At 38.5% G+C, this 6,206-nt stretch overlaps 1 non-coding gene across 1 annotated transcript; it reads right to left on the minus strand.

Annotated features, from left to right (window-relative positions):
* Positions 1 to 1,615: 1,615 nt before the first annotated feature.
* Positions 1,616 to 1,722, minus strand: LOC132310750 (small nucleolar RNA R71). The gene has a single exon (XR_009482695.1). It is a non-coding gene; the product is annotated as a small nucleolar RNA R71 (small nucleolar RNA).
* Between the last annotated feature and the right edge of the window lie 4,484 nt (positions 1,723 to 6,206).

A 6,206-nucleotide genomic window follows, 5' to 3' on the forward strand; every position in this document is an offset into this window, starting at 1 on the left:
ATGCCAATTGTAGTCCTATATGTCAACATGTGTACATTTGATTCCTTATATGTAATGTGTACTTAAGTACACTTCTTTGATATGTATGAGATGAGGCCGAAGGCCAATGACATGCATATTGTATTCTATGCAACTTTTTAACTTCATGAAATGTTATGAAAACCTTGAAAAATCGCAAGTCATTGCTTCACCATGGTTGCATCGTGTGTGGGAATTCCATTTTCATTCTTTCATAGGGTCTCATTAATCTTGTATGAAGTGTGGGCAAGGGCCAACGGTCAATTGACTCCATTTTGTATTTTTGGATTCCATGTTTTCCATTCCTAGTCCATTTTACCTTTTTGCCCGTTGGGGGTTTGAATTTTGCATCGGCTATATTTTTAAGCTATGAACCATTGTAGCGCATCTAAATAGGAGTTACGTTTGCGTGCATAGTCGTTTCTGGGCAAAACCTCATCGTTTGTGTTTTGAGCCTCCAACGGACTCATTTTGTGTTTTTGTTGCATATTCTGATCTAGGGGTATTCTAGACTTTTCAATTCTGTTTTATTTTCTTCTTTCAACATGGTTGAATAGAAAACATGATTTTAGGGGGGGTTTCTTTTCTGTGTTTTTCCAGAAAATGCCAACTTGGCATCAGAAATCGCATCCGAATTTCAGCTCTCAGTTTTTAAATTTAGCAGCTTTTTGGACCCTCTGGACCAGTTTTCTTGGGAGGGAATTTTGGGCATTTCACAGTGAGTTTTTTTCGATTTTTCTCTTGAGTCATGTAGAAAACTCAATTTTGACGGGGGTTTCCAGAAAATGTCATCTTGGCCCTCAAATTTCCATTTTTCCCAGAAAAACCCCTGTTGCCAGGTTTGTGGGCTGCCCATTCTGCCTCCTTCACAAGTAAACGGTTACGAGGGGTTTCGTAACCGGTTACATGTGCATGGGCAGTGTTTTTATCAATATTTTTGGCCTCCTAACCGGTTAGGAAGGTCTCCTAACCGGTTAGATGATCTAGGGTTTGCACTTTTTGACCGTTTTGCCCCTTCTTCTTCCGTTAGCCATATCTTCTTCATTCGGACTCCGAATCAAGTGATTCTTGAGTCTAAATTCATTAATTTTTTGTTGTCTTTATGGTGTGCTCGGTGGCACCCACTTTCAAGTTGGAAATGATGAATTTTCCCCTAGGTTCATTCTTGTTCATTTTTGAAACGTTGCTTCCCCATTTGTTTCCTTTGGGTTCCGTGACCTCATTGAGTGTCACATTGGTGTCTTAGGGATGTGTTGTGTCTCTTGAGACCATTGTTTTATTTTTTTCTTCCGCATCTCGGATCCGGTTCAGGTCATCACAGGACACACTGGGTTGAAAAATCCAGGGTCGTCACACTAACTATCATAGACTTCTAAGTGAAGAATCTTATAAGCATTTGGATGAGTTTCTTGAAGTGTGTTCCACCGTGAAATACACAGACATGCCAGAAGAAGTGTTAAGACTTAAACTTTTTCCTTTCATCCTTAAAGACAAGGCAAAATATTGGTTCAACAATCTTAGGCCTTTTTCGATAACCTCTTGGGCAGAAATGCAACAAGAGTTCTTGAAAAAGTACTACCCGGTTTCGAAGACCAATGCCATGAGAACTTCCATTTGTGAATTTTCTCAAGGGGATGGGAAAATGTCTCATGAGGCATGGGAAAGATTCAATGACTTGCTTAGGAAGTGCCCACATCATGACATACCTAAGTGGCAATTAGTTCAATATTTCTTTAAAAGTTTACCGAATAATCACAAGGGTATGGTTGATGCATCTATGAGTGGTTCTTATCTTGATAAGCATGAAAATAATGTGTGGCAATTGTATGAAAGTATGGGTGAAAATTCCATGCATAGATCTATGTCTTCTAAAAATGGTAGAAATCTAGGTGGAAGGAAGAATGTTGGCTTGTATCAAGTTGACAACTCCAATGACATAGCCGCTGAGATGAAATCTTTATCTCAAAGGTTTGATCAACCAAACTTCAGCGAATCAAATGTCTTTCTTCCCTAATCATGTTGATCATCGTGCATCTAATGAATCATGTATGACTTGGTTTAGTATGTTACATTTTACTTCCAATTGTCCCCATGGATATATGCAAAATGACAATCATGAGCAAGCAAATGCCATTTTTGCTAACCAAGGGAATAACCCCTATGGCAATCATTATAATCCAAGTTGGAGGAACAATCCGAACTTTTCTTGGAAAAGCCAAGGGGAAGGGTCAAACCCTCCCCAAGGTGGTTTTCAAGGAAAGTATATTCTGCCTCCAATGCAAAGCCAAGGTTCCTAAGGTTTTAGATCATCATCATTTCAATCACATAGAAACCAATTCTCTAATTCTCATTTCCCAAATCAATCTTATTCTCAAGGAAACTCTAGAAATCCCGCTTTTGAAGAGAAAGTTTTGACCATTTTAGGCACTCTAGAGGCGAACACTCAATTGCTTCATTCTCACTCTCAATCCATTACTAAGATAGAAACCCAAGTAGGGCAAATAGCTAGTACCTTAAATGCTAGAGAGAAAGGGAAAATGCCTTTGAATGCCCCACCAAAGCAACAATGTGTTATAGAGACTCATTCCTCATCAGAAGGTCCCACAATTGAGTATGTCAATGTGGTGACAACCTTGAGAAGTGGGAAGATTATGGACAATAAGGTAGGTATGTCCAATGAAAAGAGTGAACCGATGCAACCAAAAGTTGACACCTATCCCGTTTCACATTTTATTCCTCCTTCGTTGCATGTGCATGATCATCATATTGAGAAAGCATTGAAAAATGATTTGAAAGATGAATCAAAGCATGATTTGAAAAAGGACTTGAAAAATTCTTGTGTTGATCATGTTTTAAAGAAAAATTTTGAAAAAGCTTTTGAGCCAAGAGCTCCATTTCCGGAAGCCTTGAAAGGATCCATTTATCTTGATAAACAAAAGACTAAGACCAATGAAATCATTGAAATGTTTAGGCAAGTGAAGATTAATCTTCCACTTTTGGATGCAATTAAGGAAATTCTGGCTTATGCTAAGTTCTTAAAAGATCTTTGCACCCAAAAGAGGAAGAATAAAAGCCAAGCACCAAGAAAAATGGTCTTGACTGAGCAAGTGAGCTCTATTTTGCAATATAAAACTCTCCTAAAGTTCAAAGACCTCGGTTCATCTACTAATTTTTGCATCATTGGTGACCATATCATCAATCGGGCTTTCTTAGACTTATGAGCAAGTGTTAACCTTATTTCATACTCGGTATATGTCAAATTAGGCTTAGTAGACTTGAAACCGACGTCAGTAATTTTACAACTTGCCGACCGATCAATCAAAAAGCCTAGGGGTAACATTGAGGATGTTTTGATTAAAATTAATAAGTTCTTCTTCCCAGTCGATTTCGTTGTCATAGATACGGAACCGGTTCCAAATCCCAAGAGCCAAATTCCCGTTATCCTTGGCCGTCCTTTCTTGGCAACTTCAAATGCCAACATCAATTGTAGGATGGGGGTAATGAAAATCTCATTTGGGCATATGAAAGTGAAGTTGAAGATTTTTAATCTAACCCCGAATTTAATGGACCAACATGAAGAAGTGTGTGTTGTAGAGGAGTGTTTCAACCATGAATTTGATGAAGTTAAGTCTTTACTTGATGTTGAACATTTCCATGGTTTGTCTACTAACTTGAAAGCAAGGAAAGTTGCATTGAAGTCAAGTATTCTAAGGGCATAGAAGCCCAAGAGTTGTTTTGACCAAGGACCGTCAATGTCATTTGAATCGAATCCAATGAGTTCCTTAGGGAGAAATTTGTTGGGTGGGATTCAAAAATCCATTTACCCCGTCAAGGAGAGGTTGCATAACAAGATATTTAATCCGGGTTAAAAGAGCCCAACGTCTTGCTAGAGACATTAAAGACTAGTAAATGCTTCGTAGGGTTTACAACCCTATTTCTCCCTCATTTCTATTTTGCATTTCATTTCTTGCGTCATCTAGATATGTTTTGGGGTTTATACACATTGATAGGAACTATGATTGAGTATGCATGCACTTTAATTCTGAAAATAGACATTTTGTTCCTGTTCGATCAAGCTCAAAAGAAGTTCGATCGATTGAACATCCCTTCCTTCATCCAATCATCCCTCTGTTCCATCGATTAAAATTTTCCTGCATAATTCAGCTCTCTGTGTATCGATCGAAAATTTCTTTAGATTGATCTGAAAGTTCCTAGATTGATCTAACTTTTTCTCCGATCAATCTTCACTCCACACTTAGAGAAATTTTTTAGATCCATGAAAAAGGCCTCTCTGTGCATCGTTCGAACTGTTCTGCAGGTTTTCACCTGTTCGATCGATCGAAGTATCTTTCAGATCGATCTTACATTGATCGATCTGTAAACCCCCTTTTGTTGACTTTGATTTGACTTTTGAACTTTAATTTAATAAAAATCCAAATATATATATATATATATATATATATATATATATATATATATATATTTTGAATGTTTAGTTTATTTTATTCTCAAAAACTTCATAAATATTTTTAATTTTAGGAAATTTCTCAAAAATCTAAAAATATTTTTATTTTATTTTATCTTTATTTTTATTTTTATTTTTATCTATAAAAAAAAATACTTAATCATTTCGAAGCATAGATCAATCTGTGTTCCTTTAAGATCGATTTATGTTCGATCGATCTGAGATTTTCCCAGATCGATCGAACTTGTCGGGACCAGTTTTCAAAATAAAACCCTAGGGTCATTTTGATTGATTTGTGAATCGATCTGAGACCCTCATCCCTCGCCACTGCAACACCCATCCCTCTCAGCTCCGGCGAACTCTCCGACAAGCTTCCCGAGCCTCGAATCTCTCTCCCTCGTCTCAGATCTCATTTATCTCTCTCCCAATCCACTTCTGTCCTCGGATTAGGTAAGTTTGTGTTTCCATTTCCATTTTCAAGCTTCAACTTACATGCTTGTGATGTTTCCATACTAGATCTGAGCTTCCCATATTTGATTCTTGCCATTTTTTACTTAATAAAGCATGTATATATATGTGTATATATATGTATATAGATGTGTGTATATATTTGATTCCAAATGTGATTTTGAGTTGACAAGTGACCCATACTGTGTTATTGTTGTGTGAAAGGGCCCCACAAGCTTGCTTGGGTGCCCCTGTACCATCCACGTCACAGATCTGTAACTTTTTACATTCTTAGCAGAGTTTGATCGATCTCTGTTTTTCTTAGATTGATCTGAGGGAGATCGATCTCACTTAAATCTAGATTGATCCAACTTGGATCGATCTCATCCTTTCCAGATCGATCGAACATCACAGATTTGCCTATACACTTGACACACCATCTTTTGTGTTCCATGCTACCTTATTTATGCCCAATGCCTGTGTTTTTCACATTGGATGCATTCTATACTTAGCATGTTACACTTGGTCACTATTTATTTGGCTGTGTCATCACTTACATAGATTCATGATTACTATTCTGTGTTATCTATCTTATTTGACATACATATTTCTATATACTGTGTTTTAACTCTTTATACCGGTACTAACTTATTCTACAAGTGTTTTTCTTTCTATTTTGTAGGCCATGGCTAGGGTAAAGACTGGTGCTCGTAGGCATTATCCACGCTGAGTGAGGCAGCGAGTAGAGGAGCAGGCAGGCCCATCTCATGTTCAGGTCTCCATTCATGAGCCAGCTCTAGAGCAGGTTGATGAGACTGAGTAGGCTAAGCAGCCTGAGTAGTTAGAGGCAGATCCAATTTAGTCCCCATCAGCCGACTCGAGACTATAGTCTTTAGCTTCAGCATCATCTTCTTCAGCTGAGGCTGCGCATATACCTTCTCCCGCACAGCCAAGCCAGGACCACGACAGACCTACCAGGAGATACTTACGCCTTTAGGTGGCGCATGAGTCAGTATTCGACATTGTTTTCTTCTCCTGGTATCTCCTAACTCGGTCTGCCTACGATAATATTGACCGGAGGGGCATTTCAGCTATTTTGGCCCCAGTCACCTATCCAGTTTACCCGCGGCTTATTCGGTTATTCTACCAGAACCTCTAGCTGGCCCTGAGTAACCTGTCAGAGCTACACACTACTATTGATGGCCACCCCATCCGGATCACAATTGATATTCTTACCAGAGCTTCTCGATGCCCGCATGTCTGCCCTCCTGATGTT

Source organism: Cornus florida, unplaced genomic scaffold, assembly GCF_030987335.1.
Source record: "Cornus florida cultivar Cherokee Brave unplaced genomic scaffold, ASM3098733v1 CherokeeBrave_3.0.0_Hap2_Chr05, whole genome shotgun sequence".
NCBI lineage: Eukaryota > Viridiplantae > Streptophyta > Magnoliopsida > Cornales > Cornaceae > Cornus > Cornus florida.